The following is a 14821-nucleotide window of genomic DNA, read 5'->3' on the forward strand; positions in this document are numbered from 1 at the left end:
AAAAGTGATTTTTAAAAACTTACAGACTTCAGCTTTAACTAGAAGTATAGATACTGCAGTTTAAAAACACTAAAAGTTGAAGTATCAATTTGACCTCTTTACTCAAGTAAAAGTGAAAAAGCATGTGCTCCAAAAACTACTTAACCTTTAAAAAAAAAAACAGCCAGATGCCACGATATGAACTTAAAGCTCGTTTTTTTGACTGTTTTGAATTCTTTGAGATATGGCCAAAGATGAGGGAGGTCTTGTTGGTCTCCGTCTCCCGATATGCTCTCCCCTGTGTCCGACCTTTCAGACGTTTCAACATCTTTTTCTAAATACAACATTGTAGCATAACATAGACAATTCACGTTTACAGTTTGAAGAACACCTGCTTGCTTCTGATGATTTCCTTCAGCTAACCAATGAGTGTTTGCGTTATATGACTCATCCAATGTCACTAGTTTTAACTAGATGTGGATGGAGCCAATGATCTGCATTAGATGGCGCACATGACGTGAAATAAATATTTATAAACATAAAGCTGAAGTCAAGAGTAACGAGTAACGTTTGTTTTAAAAATTTAAGTAATAGAAAGTACAGATACTTGTTTGAAAATGTAATGAGTAGAAGTCAGAAGTAGGAAGAAAAATAATTGATGGAGTAAAGTATAGATATCTAAAACGTGTACTTGAGTACAGTAATGAAGTATTTGTACTTCTTTACTTGACACCTCTAACATCAATACAAATCTTTATTTCTATCTAGCTACTGGTTTCAGAGCAGATGGTGATTGGTTGTCCGATGTTTGTTAAAACAATGCAGGCCAGATGCTAAATGTCAAACTTGTGGGCTTTATTTTCTGTGTTAAAAGGGTAATATTAGTGTGAGAATATTGATTTCGGCCTATATTTCCATGGTGCATGATTGATATACCATAAACAGCATGATGGTGCCACCTACGTGCATTATAATGGGGATGATGTGTATGAAGAGATGTGCAAAAGTCATTTGTACTTGAAAGAAAGCATTTTGCATGTTGGTCAAAAAGTTTGATACGAAGTGACCAGAGCGACCTCCGCTGACAGAATGAACAAATACGTCTGTATAGATGTTAAATCATTTTCAGAAAAACGGAGCAAAAAGCATGCTGCCTCTTTAGAAGTTGCTATAACCTGACTGAGAATTTGCACAGGCAAGTTAGACTGATGGATATGTCTCCTTTTTTATTGAGAGATATGATGAGGCACAAACTGATTCTGCTTTAAAACAGTCTTTATTCTTTTGTTACAGCTGCAATTTGCTTTCCACTTCAGTTTACGGTTTGTAGACTATAAAGCTTTAGTGGTGCACTGTCTGCGGGTTGCAAAAGTAGGCTCTAATGCGTGCTGAGTTAATGAAATGAGCCAAAGACTGCACAAGGCAAAAGAGTGAGCTTCTCCTGCTTCTTTTACATTTGACAGACTTATAAGGATGTGTTTTACTGTCCTGGCAAGCAGCTATTTTAACTGCAAAGTCAAAAATGATAGCTTCCAATATCTACATTAAGCCATATCTGATCTTAGTCATTTGTTAGGGCAGTGATTCACTTGTGACCTCAGCGTGTTTGCTGCAAGAGTGGGAGGAGGGGGAGGGTTACGCATGCTGTGGTATGAATTAGACCAGTCAGCTGCTGGCAGCTGTGTAACACCAGGAGCAGTGGTAATGATAGTTCTCCATAGGAGCCATCAGAAAGACGCTCTATTACAGACTTCCTTTTGCCTATGTGCAGCCAATTTGGAGAAAACTCTATAATTGCTAATGAAAAGGTTATCTCCTCTTGTGTTGAGCATAAGTTTCAGTTTTGGAGTTTGATAAATGTTCACTGGGAGGAAATGAAAGGCATATTTTCATTTCCACTGGGCTTGCTGGGTTGCTGCAGGATGAAAAAGATCTAAAATTAATTCTCCTTCCTGTTATTGTTAAAGGAAAGGGCTGTGATTAGCACACATGGCAGAGAACAATAGAAATGAAGTGTTGGCATTCTCAGAAAGGCAGGGATTTAATTATCAAGAAGGGATGACCCATGAATCCCAACACTTCCAAAAAGGAAACAGTAAAAGCTGAAAGAAAAGCTACAGAAACTTCTAGCAGATGATGAGAAGCATGTGGCATCTAGATCTGAAACATCAAAAATATATTCTAAATAGTACATAGAGCCTCAGAAAGTATTGATAATTGTTTAGCTTATTCACATTTAATCCAAATAAAACCAGAGGCGTAGCCAGAACATTTTATAAGGTTGATCAGGCAATAACCAATGTACAATGAGGGGTGGCCGAAAGCGAATAGGCGCCATGACCTCAGGGTCAACCTACACTGTTCCAACAGGAAAATAAACAAGCACAACATCCATATTTTCTAAATAAAGATAAACTATACTTTCCTACAGCCTTTGCTAACAAATAGATGCATATATTTAAACATCCCTGCTTTCTAGACAAAAAGTACAGTGGATAAAATTCTTTCAGGTTTGACTTTTGCCGCGAACATCTTTGCCATTGTCATTACTTTCCTACTTTTATCAATAAAATGCATAAAATTTATTTTTAAATGTACTGAAATCTACATAAATTGATTATTTAATACATTTTTATTAAAATAGTTATTTATCAATTATTTCACAAAAGACTCCTAGATTACTTGCAGAGATGCATCATTTTCTTTTTACCCCATATAACAGAAAATCAAGTTCTGAAAAGAGCATGAATTCTGTACTTATCACCTTTAATATTAGTATATTGATTTGCATAATTAACCACAGTGTTTTTTTTAATCAAGTTATTGTTAATATATGAAAAATTAAAATATCTTTGATAGTCCGCTTGAGAGTATTACTGCTGCCACCATCTGTATTAGAGGGGAAAGAATTGCAGGGGTTGTCATGTGGATAATGATTGGCTAAGGGTGGCCATGGCCACCCCTGGCCCCCCATTTAGCTCCGCCCCCTGACTAAAACGCAAAGTATCAAAGTGGAATTTAAAGGAAAAAGTCAACATAAAGTAATTCAGAACTATAAGTTGATAGAAAAAGTATACCCATTTTTTTTTGTGCCGCAAAAAAATCTGAAAAGTGTGGTGTGCATCTGTATCTCCCTCTGAATTAATAATTCCTACAACCACCTTTTGCTTCAGATATAGTTGAAAATCTCTTGCCATACTTTAGACTTTACCACTTGATCACATCTATGGTATTACATAATACTTTGTGCATTTTTCTTTGAAAGTTTGCTCCACACACACTGGCAATTTGATGGAGGAGTGCATCTGTAAAATGCATCCAGTTCCAAGTCTTTTGCAACATTTTTTTTTTCCAAGGCTTCTCTATTTAGCCCCATTAATCTTTTCATCAACTATCACAGCAAAATGCTGCCACTTCTATGTTTACAGGGATGCTGAGTTTCGAAGGACAGTGGTATCTTTTTTCAAACGCACAGGTTGTGAATGTGTGCTTCAGATCTTTTCATTTCCTTGTTCTGAAATTATTTTGGGATACAGGTTATCTATATGAGAAACTGTGTTTTTCTAGGTTTAATTATCATGTAGGAAATGTGTTATTTTTTTTTAAATCTTTGTACATCACAGAAACTTGTCCAACGTTTTTGTTTTGACACTAATTATTGCAGTGTTTTAGAAACGGTTTTATTTCTTAATAGGATTAAAAGTCTCAGGTTTAATCCTTGACTGCATCTCCCAACTTATTCAACACAAAACCTGCATTATTTTCAGTTCAAATGTAGAATTTCCAAGTTTAACTAACTGGATTTGTTATCTACTTTTAATAGAGAAGGTATCCTACTTGACTTTGGTTTTGTGGATTTAAATTGTCTTTTTTTCTCTTTTTTATGTGTTTGTACCTGTTGTACCTATGTCTTACTGATATAATTATTTTTATGCTGACTTTCACATAATGTAAATCCTTTTTCTGATCTAAACAAATGTCTAACCAAAAAAAATTAACATACAGGATTTGGTTTAAAATAATTATTTTAATTTATCTTTATCCACTCTGCAATACAAACGGATAGATGGCAGCATAATGAAAATGGTTTTTATGACTTTACACCAGCTGCAAGTTTCTGCTGTGATTTTTGTAGACAGGATTAATGACTGGATACAATTGGAGGTACGTTTATTTCGCCTTGTGCTGAGGAAGAAAGCCTTGTAGCCCAGTCTGTTGATTCTGAAGAAAGCGTGTGAAAAGTTTTCAAGCTTCACGTCTGAATCTATTGAAATACATTCACTACATCGCACTTTCCACTTGTGAGGTTCTCATATTGGTATTGCAGCTTCAAAGCACAACACCTTTTGTTGTTTTTTTTATTGCCTGACCTGGTTTTACCTTAATGAGATCATAACTTCTTCACCAGTTGCAGTTTTAGGTTATATCTCAGCGTTCATATTAAAGGTTTGAAGGGATTCAGAAGTTGCTGACATGTTTACGTTCCTCTTACCTCTTAATGCACAAATAAGTGGTTTCTGGAGTAATTGTCTTGCGGGGACACTGCCCTGTCATTACTGGAGGATGAAGAGGACATTAGGAGTAAGATGTGTTCTGTCTCCATCTTCAATCCAGGCTCCTGCAGGAGCTATTAGCCCTCTAGGAGAGATTTGTCGAGCTATGAGAGCATAGTCACAGTCGACTAAATTAGAGCTAATTCCCTTGGCATGTGAACAAGCCCTGGTTGGTAAAACTCTATTGGCCCATTTCAACCACTTTGAATGTGAACATTTCAGTTTCTGTAGTTGCATTTAGGAGCAGAGATGCTGAGGGCATCAAGGGCAGACAGGTCAAAGTGGGTAAGGGTGCTGGATGTTGATTACAGGATCCTCTTTCAAGACATTTTATTCTCATTCATGAGATTCAAAAAGTAGAAAAGATCTTAGGGGGAATCTAAGGAGGTAATTTAGACCTTCTGACATCTGCCACTGGGGAGTACAAGAGTTCACCTTGTATCCGAGTCAGACATTTTAAGAGGTTGTAGAGATATTACCACATCTTCCTGTTTAATGTGCTCAGCCACTCATCTAGATATCTTTTATTTACATTATTGCAGCTGTGTGTCAAAATTACACGTCTGAATCGTGCAAATGGATTGCACCATGTTCTGCTCTCTGCTCTAAAAGGACTAATTATACCAGGAAACTGGAATGCTGCCCACCGCCAACACCTCTCAGCAACAGCGTAGTGAGGGCTTGTCAAGCACTGAAACCTTCATTAGATCTCGGCGTGGATCTGTTCAGCTTCTCAGCTTTCTCTAAACAAAAAATAATGATGTCGACCTTTTTTATTCAGTCTGGGGGATGATAAAGGGAAAGGATTCCCTTGGAGATGTCTTTCTAGAAATAACAGCAACAGATTTCACGGCATAGTTTGTTGCACTGTTCATGTTAGAGATCAACCAATCAATCTGACCAAACAGGTGAGTTTTTCTCTCATCAGTGAGAGCAGATCAAATAACAGTCAGAGCGAAGAACTCACAGCATACTTGGTCAGCAGGTTAGACTTCAAACAATGTGGGAAGCTGGTACTGGCCTGGGAAAACCTAATAGGTGCACTTTTAATTTTTATTACACAATTATTACAACAGGCAAACCTATGAGGTCACCTCAATTCTCTGATTAGATTGATTTATCTGTAACTCATCTAGGCATCAGATGCTTTGGTATACAAATGTTTTTTTTTCATAATGGATGAAATAAGATTAATTTACCTGCTATAACCTGCTATAACGTTGGTCCACTGAGACATATAAGCTGCATAGAGTAACAATAACTGTGTGCAAAATAGAAATAGAGGGCATAGATAGTGCATCCACAGTCATAAAATTAAAAAGTCTCTTTTATATATTACACACAGCCCACTTGAAAGAAGCAAGGTGCTAATTAGAGGTATAGCACCATTGTAAAAGCTTTCCCAGAGTCTCTTAATACGTGACCTTAACACTCTTTCTGTGCAAGCAAAGGGCAGTATCTCAAAGACACGATGTCCTGGGTGTGGACAGTCCCTCACAAAAATGGCATTATTACAGTTACAAATACTTTCGCTCCACATTTTACACGCCTAGTTAACACAGCCAATAATAACATGGTTAAAATTTAGTGCTATTTTTTCTGTGCTTCAATCAAACTGATGTCATAAGGTTCTATTTCCAACAGGGAAAACTATATAATCAGTTTGGCATTCAGAGATGTAAATCTCTTGTTGCTTATCAACACTGTTGCTTAGCAACTGACAATAGAAATAGATTCATCCTTGTTTACATTTTGAAAATGTCTTCGTCTTCAATATTTAATTTTCCCATTTGCTTGCAAGGGAGATGGGGGGAAAAAAAGTGGAAATCGTTAGTGCATATTTTCCATGAACTCAGCCTTCTGAAACACTTAAGAGTTAAAGCTTCTGGTTGGTTGGCTATTAAACACAGCAAGCACGCTATTTATCCATAGTTTTTATTGATTCTTTTTATTGAGGGGAAAATAATGCTGCATGAAATTTGGGGGAAGCTGAAACATCCATCCTTGTGTTTTCACTTTGTTGTCCTTAATCCACTATGTAAATATTCTGCTGCTTACGGTAGCTGCATACTTGGAAGACGAATTTGTGAGAAAGATTTTAACTTCCTTGGTGTCTACAGAGGTTATATTTCTAGTTCTCCATATTTTTTCCTGCTTATGTCAGCTATTTAAGAGGTCCTTCTCCATCAATACAGCCACAAATCATGATGCTGCCACCCCCGTACTGAACTGTTGGGTTGATGTCCTCAACCTGTCAAGAATCACCAATTTCTTCCAGATTTAATGGTAATCATTATGGGTTATGTTATATCAGAACAACGGAAATGGCTTTAAATTAGTGTGAATTGCAAAAGCTGCTAACCAACTAATAACAGCCATCCTTAATTGACATTTTTAAACTCTCTTTAACATTAAAGCATCACCATTTAATTGTTAGAACTGTAAATTAAGTCATTTTTACTATTTTTCTAGGCTGCAAGATGAAATTGTCCAGTGAGCTGTTTCCAAAAGAAATTTATTTTTGTTTTACACTTGTGAAAACAAAATGACCAATAAAATCTGTCCAAAAAAAAAACAAAAACTAAAAGAATGATGGCAAAGACGTTACAGTTTCAGGATGAATTATTCAGAAATTCCTTATAAGTTCAAAGTTCAACTTCAATTTTCATGTTTTGAATATGGGAAAAACACCATATGAACCATTAATTACGAATCCTTCATGAAAAACTATACAGCAAGAAACACTGTAAACACTTTCATCCTTGTATTTTTGTCCAAATGATGTCTGAGAATTTTTCACATTGTTGACAGAATAGTCTAAAATACAAAAGTAAAAACGAAACCTATCTCTTAAAACTTTAGCTTGTCAAAGCTACAAATCAAATGGAAATATAGCGAAATCTGGAGAAATTCACTCAATAATAAAACAAAATCCCTGCATAATTTAATCAGCAAGAGTAAGAATGTCCTCATTTTGGCTCATTAGTGTGGGAGAAGCTAAAGAATGGGCCACTGGTTGATGAAACTCAGATGTAGCTTCATATAGTTTACCATTAGTGCTACAAAGCTCAGTATCTTTTAGTTTTAAGTCATTTTATTTCTCTTCTTTAATTATGATATACCTTTGGGCCATTGTTCTTGAAATAAAGATGTTAAATACTTTAAAAAGTATCAGATGCAAAACACTAAACTCTTCTTTTCTGTTCTTTCCATAGTTTAATGTCCCTTTAACCATAAACTTTCTACCATGTACTTCTGTTCTCATTTTTGCCACGGCCAAAATGAGAACAGAAGTACTTTAAAGTAGATTTTAGAGACAGGTTGTTCGGTGACAGTAATCAGAAGCAGAAGGACTTAGTCCTGCAATAATATGCAAAAATCATCTGGCAGTGTGATGTTATAAAAAGTACTTAACTAAATGCTGCATGTTCATCTATAAAAAGTATTTAGAGTGAAAAACACAACTCTTAGTTAGTTTACAGCTTAGAAAACTATCAGAAACAAACCTGCTTCTTAGACAGACAGAATATTGAGTAGCTACAGAGATTTCTTTTGTTTACCAGGAGACTGAAATCTGAAGAGAAGCTAAAAATAAGCTTTCACTTCTTTATCCAAAGATTAAAAATCCTGATTCAGCTTTTCACACATTCTTCAAAGAGAAAATTACAGTTTTGCCAGCAGAAGCTAAATCGATATCAAAATAAGCGGTATCGAACCATTCAGCTACAGCTGACTAGAAGAACTAATGCTACCATTAACACATTGTCTGAAACAGAGTGTCTGAGAGCACATTCAGTCATCTTTGGTAGAAGTCTGTTACGATACACATCCTGACTTGAGCAGATTTCCCCCACATTTTCTGATGGATTTAAGGCCATTTATCTTATGGTGAAAACCATGCATGTGTTGATCTACTGTGAGGGTAAAAGATAAACAAGTTTTTAGAAGTATTTATAATTTAGTCCAGTTACATCGTTATTAATGTGGATTTGCCTTCTCTTAACTAATATATTTAAGCTTTGCACATTTTTAACACTATATAATCCAATCTAAACAGAAAAAGAATAGAAATAATTAAATGTTAGGTAGATTATATTAAAATTATATTTATTATGATTTTTTTTTCAAATCACCCATAACAGCTGCTTATCTATGAGGACTGAATGCTGAGCGCTGAGACCTACTAAAAAGAAATGGAAAAGATAGGAGCTCTTAAAAATATGAGAAACAGTCAGAAAAAATACAAAATTAAATTAAATTCAAATTAAATGCAGAAATATCAAGACTTAATTTTAACAAGAACTCTCAATCCTTAGAATAGAGACTGTAACACATGACAGGATTCAATTAGTTATTCTTTACAGGAACATTAATTGTTTAAGTGGTGTTCAGCCCCAAGGATTCGTGTGACAAAGCAGTTTTACTGAAAACTCAAAGTTTTCAAAACTTGAAATTACAGAAACTCTGAATTTCCGTTTCACAAAGAGAGTTTACTAAACTTTTATTGTACCGTTACCATAGTAACATTCTCCCCAGAGCTAACCTGACCAGGAGCAGCTTTTCTTCAATAAACTCAGAGCGTCCTCTGTCTCCTCCCTCCTTAAGCCAATCACACTGTTTTATTTCCTGATTTAATCTGGAGATTTCTGCCATAATTTTGTCAGAACAATAAAAGAAAATCTGTCACTATGTCAGTTAAAGACATTAGGTGTTATAAACACAAATATAGCATGTCCTTTAAACGAGGATCCAATTAAAGAGTGACTGGCATTAATTGGCAGATAATTTGGGGGAGTGGCGGTCTAGTGGTTAGGGCATAGAGCTTGGAATCCTGAGGTTCTGAGTTTGAGTCCCACTCCCACAGACTGCCACTCTGGGTCCCTGAGCAAAGACCCTTAACCCCACACTGCTACCCGGACGCCACACAATGGCAGCCCAGTGCTTCCCTCGGGGATGCGTTAAATGCAGAGTTCATGCCGTGCTCTGTACTTGTGACAGTATAATGACAATAAAAGCTGGGAAAAAAATAAAAAAAATATTTATATATTTACCCTTATCCATCCTCATATTTTCAGCAATACAGATTTCTGTAACAGGAATTCAACTGAACTTGATATCAGTGAGAGAGGATGGATGTGCAATAACAGCATTATAAAAAAAAGCTGCACAGTAAAACAGACATTTTGTATTTACTCTGTATTGGAAGACAGAATCAAAATAAGGAAGAACCTCATGAGATGATGCACAGGTCCTACCTGTTAGAATGTTCTCATACTTCATCTACACTTGCTGACAGCTGATTGCAAATAGAATACATGGATCTATTAACCATTCAAGCAGTAAACTATTTTTCCATCAAATTGTTATTGTGATTGCAACAGGCTATGGTAGGCTGGTTTGATATTTGTTTACCTGAACATGTATCTTTGATATCTGAAATGTATATTTTTCCTTTCTAATTCACATTGCAAACAAATTAAAATCTCCATATCTAAAAAACAACATTCTGAATGTCTACAAATGAATTTTAGATCTCCATATTCCTATTGTTACTGTATAATACTGTGTAATAATTTGTATTGTTTTGATCAGAAAGATGTATTTCAGATATCATACATATATGGAATGTGTAAACATTTCTATTTATATAAAATCTATCACTATCATTGTTTCTTTTTTACTTTCTGAAACTGAAACGTTTCTGCTTGCAAATATGTTTACATAATCTATTATTCCAGTTCTTGAATCTGATTTTGATCAGAAAGAATCCAATTTTAGTAATCAAATGGAACAAGAGATGAGATCGCTTTTAATAAATGTCAAACTGGCCTGCCATAGCCTGCATAAACAATAAACCTCTGGATTAACCTGAGCAGCAGTCTTCCCCTACGCCATCCCCCTGTCCTTTGCAGCTGTAGTGCTGTTTTATTTTAAACATTCAAAGTTGAGGATTTGAGTTTCAGTTTGTTGATCCTGCTTTGTGAAATTTGCCTCTGATACTTTGTTGGTTTGAGGAGCAGTTCTTCTTGTGCAGTGCCAGCAGACATGACACAATGTCTGAGTTGGTAATAGAGGAACATGGTAACACTTTATCAGGATTTGATGTCGTCTGGCCGCCTGCCTGTGAGTGAAATTCACTTTTATATAGAAATAAAATAGCAAAATGTACCACCTGGTGAGCATATATTTATACTGGCTTCATCTGCAGTTTACTCTAGCATCAACCATCAACCAGGCATCAACCAGGTGTCCTTAAATCAGAAAGGGTTCATTCTATTTAACAATTATATTTGATTTCAGTTTGGTTTATTTATATCGTCTATTACCAACATGTCATCATAAAACACTGATAATTAAATCAAAACATACAGTAAGATTGGTTAAAAAGTTTATATCTAAAAAAAAAAACAAGCAAAATGTTTAACGTATTTATTAATCAATTGTCAGCTTTTATTCTAAGAAATACCTTTTTTCCTAATTATTTATTAATCAAATGTAAATATTGTATGTTGGGGTTAAGTCCAGATATTTTAAAGAACCCCTTTAATGTTTAATAGTTTCATAGAATCACACATCAGCATGTCTCACCTCAGAAATCTAGGAATTCGTTTTGGGCAGGAAAAAAAAAGTCTTTATTGTCTGAATGTTAAGCTCAAACATCGGTGTAGTTTGTTAATTTTTATGCCTTAGGCTTTGCTAAGATGGTAGGTAGGAAATTTCAGAATGCAGTCGTGTCTCTGTATCTTGATGTGGGCCTGAGTAAGTGGTGTGAATGGCTTAGGTATTGCTATCATTAACCTTTTTAGAGCTCGGCTATAACTCATTCCTCTATTGGATTGGCTGTAATTTAATACTCAGCAAGTCTGATGGAATATTCAAGCCCTCTGGTAGATGGACAAAAATCACTGCTCCACAGAGAAGAGCCATCTACTCTCTTCAGTAATGTACTCATTGTTTTAAAATCATGCCCTAATTATGTTCTAAAGTATGTACGTAGAGTACTTAAACCATTACTATTTCAGAACAACTATAATTCATAGTTTTATTCAGAAATTTGCCTCCATTATGTTCAGAAGTATCACGATAATCAAAATGGTCTTAAATTTAGATTATAATAACTTACAATAAATTTCCCTTATCAACATGGGTTCATTAAAAAAACTGCTCTCTCACCCACCCCTCGTACTTCAGGGTGAAGTGGGTGGCTTGATCACAAGCTCGGGTCCTCTAACAGAGGCCTGGGAGCTTGACGGTTCTTCACAGGACCTTAGTGGGACCTTGAACTGCGCATTTCTGGACTGAGATCTCTGATGTTTCTCCAGGTAGCTGTTGGAGCCAATTTTCCAATATGGGGGTTACTGCCCCAAGTGCTCAGAGGACCACAGGCACTACCGTTGTCTTCACCTTCCAGGCTCTCTCTGGTTCTTCCCTGAGGCCTTGTTATCATGTTCTTTTTCCTGACGTTTTCATAATTTGGGATGGCCACATCACCACGGCTGTCCTCTGCTACTTATAGTCACTTGGTCACAACCATTTGGTCTCTTTGTATCTTGACATCCCACAGGATCTTAGCTCCGCCATTCTCCACCTCCTTGGGAGTTGGCTCCCATTTGCACCTGGGGATCTGCAGTTTTTATTGTGCACAGATGTTTCTGATCACTAAACCAGCCACACGGTTATGGTGTTCAATGTATTCCTTTGCTGTCAGTATCCTACACCCTGCTGTGAGATGGTGGATTGTTTTCTGGGCCTGCACTTGGGATCTTGGGTGTGGTGGCTCTAGGCTTCTCTTGCTGTGGTGTTCAAGGCCTGCACCTGTGCTGCAATGATCAGTGCTTATGTGCTGTCCTTCAGCCCAGTCCTCTCTGGCCATTGGTAGTATTTTGTCATATTCAGCTATCTGTCAGTGGTAGATGCCATGCAGGGGTTTTCCTCCCATGATGGTTCCTCCATTTCCTTTATTTCCAGCATGTACTCTCTGAGACATTCACTAAGTGCTTCGTCCCTAGGGGCCATCTTCCAGATTTACTCTTGGAGCTTGGATGTTTATCTCCAATACTGGCTCTGATGCTCAATAGGCCTCTGCCTCCTTCTTTGTGCCGACAGTGGCGTTGGATGTAGGAGTTTGCCCTGAAATCGAAGGATTGATGGTTCAAGCCCCAACTCTGACTTTCAATGTCATTGTGTCCTTGGGCAAGACACTTCACCTGCATTGTCTACTGATGGTGGTCAGAGGGCCCGGTGGCGCCAGTGTACGGCAGCCCCGCTTCTGTCAGTGAGCCCCAGGGCAGCTGTGGCTACAATGTAGCTTGCCACCATCAGTGCGTGAGTGTGTGCGTGAATGGGTGAATGAATGTAGTGTAAAGCGCTTTGGTCAAGTCTCCTGACTTGAATAAAGGCGCTATATAAGTACATGCCATTTACCATTTGTGCTAAGTGTATAAGCTCTGGATACTAGATTTGGGATGGAGTCCACCAAGCACGGTGAGTAGCTTCCCTGTTTTAATATCAGTCGTCTGAATGTCCTCCTTAGGCCAACTTTTTACCCCAGCAGAGTATCTGATTATTGCCAATGCATAACTGTTGATTGTCAGGACCTTGTTTTTACCATGAAGCTGACTTCTCAGAACTTGCCTTAGCCTTTGCAGGTATTTGGCTGTTGTAGCCTCTTTGTGGTTGCCATTTGCCTGTGGTATTCCAAGGTCCTTGTAGATATCTTCTACATCTGCTATTCTCCACCCTGTGAGTTTGATCCTCTCTGTGTGGATTACCCTCCTTGTCCTTGTCCCTATCCGTCCACATTTCTGGGGCCTGAATGACATTCCGATGTAGCTGCTGTTGATCCTGGTGATGTGGATCAGCGAGTCAATGACTCGTTCACTCTTAGCATACAGCTTGATGGAGGGGCCTGATAGTCATTTGTTTATTGTCTTGTTTATTATGTGGCTGAGGGGGTTCAGGTCTATTCAGAACAGCGTTGGGGGGCAGAGCATCTCCTTTGTATATTTAACGTCAGACTGAGATTTTTGCAAGTGGCTTTAAGTTGGCCTCAAGTGTGGTTTTCCACAGCACAGAGTTTGCAATGGAGGCTCTCAGTTGATCTTTTACAGCTTCAGGCATTCCAGGATCCATGTGTGTGGCATTGAGTCGTAGGCTTTCGTTTAATCAACTCACTCTGTGCACATGTTGGTTTGCCTGGTTTTTCAGTCTTGGTTGATGTTTTTACCAGTACCCCTCTGTCATGTGCTGATCCATTTTCCTGCCATCTTTGCCTCTTTGATGCCCGACAGGTATAATTTCCCTAATTAACATGGGTTCATATATATAGGGGATCCATTATGTTCATACATCCACACTCGTGTTTAATTGAATGCTCCTAAGAAAGAGGCAGATTTAAAGCTCTCCTCTAACTTCTGGCTCACTAAGGAAGAATGTTTGGGTTGATGTAAACAGAGTGTTTTCCTGGAATTGACTTGCCTTTAAAACAAGCTCTCAAATTTTCATTGGGGTTGAGTTGGGGCCATTTCAGAAGCTTTATGGTCTACTGCGTATTAATTCCAAAAATTAGCTGTGATGCTTGTGTTTGTTGTCATTATTCACCCTAAGTTAAGAATGCATTTCTTTGGATGTCCAAAACCAACTCAGGAATGAATATGGAATACCTGCTGGACAACCAGCTACCATCAATCGGAAAATACATGGGTGATTAGTGATCCCAACACACACCAGAAAGGATTCTGGCATGGAAAAACTAGGCTAACACGAGTAAATAAACCTTTTTTTTTATTTAATGTTTATGCATTTAGCAGAAGCATTTATCCAAAGCGTTTTACAAAGTAGACACAATGTTACAGTTATAATCAATATGACAATAAGTTCTCTAGAGGAAAATCGCTAGTCAGAATCAGTTTTCTTTTTCAGCAAACTAATTCTCAGAGGTGCAAAAAGTATTGATTATTAAGTAAGAGCATAATTCCTACTGTTTAAAACACTCTTGTAGAAGTTAGAGTATTAATTTGAAATGTTTACTCAAATAAAAGTGTAAAAGTACAAACAGTACTATAACAATAGTATAAATTATAAAAGTAAAATCAAAGCATCAAAAAAATTTAAGGACAAGTGCTTTTAACTTTATACTGGTTACTGCTTAACTGTATTAAAGTAAACTTTTTTTCTACAATTCTGAATGTTAACTGTTTTTATAATCAATGGTAACACTGTCAAATTTAACTTTGCATCATCTTAAAAAGAAATTTATTTTGGTGTAGCACCAAGAACCACAAATAAAT

The 14821-nt window shown here is 37.0% G+C and overlaps 1 protein-coding gene across 2 annotated transcripts in view; it reads left to right on the forward strand.

Moving 5' to 3' along the window:
- The window catches only part of lin7a (lin-7 homolog A (C. elegans)), a 44539-nt gene that overhangs the window by 1106 nt on the left and 28612 nt on the right, over positions 1–14821 (forward strand). The window lies entirely within an intron of this gene.

Source organism: Cyprinodon variegatus, unplaced genomic scaffold, assembly GCF_000732505.1.
Source record: "Cyprinodon variegatus isolate N-32 unplaced genomic scaffold, C_variegatus-1.0 Scaffold7, whole genome shotgun sequence".
NCBI classification, from domain to species: domain Eukaryota; kingdom Metazoa; phylum Chordata; class Actinopteri; order Cyprinodontiformes; family Cyprinodontidae; genus Cyprinodon; species Cyprinodon variegatus.